The sequence below is a fragment of the Ictidomys tridecemlineatus genome, chromosome 2 (assembly GCF_052094955.1).
Source record: "Ictidomys tridecemlineatus isolate mIctTri1 chromosome 2, mIctTri1.hap1, whole genome shotgun sequence".
NCBI lineage: Eukaryota > Metazoa > Chordata > Mammalia > Rodentia > Sciuridae > Ictidomys > Ictidomys tridecemlineatus.
In genome coordinates, this window is record NC_135478.1 from 7,204,574 (window position 1) to 7,204,806 (window position 233).

Here is a 233-nt window from a genome sequence, read left to right on the forward strand (position 1 = left end):
ACCTTCATTACCACCAGCTTCAATTTTGGAAGTGTGAGAACTGGGCATGATCCAGTTAAATACCAGCCTGTGGTGGACAAAGGGCTGCCTTTGTTATTGGAGACAGGATCTTCTGGCTTGGAAACAGGAATGAGACCAAGTCCAATATTGTGGGCACACAGAGGCAAGCCTTTAATTAGGGCTTTACCAAAGGAGGATAGCACTGATTGAGGAATTAGGCTGTTTCACCAAGG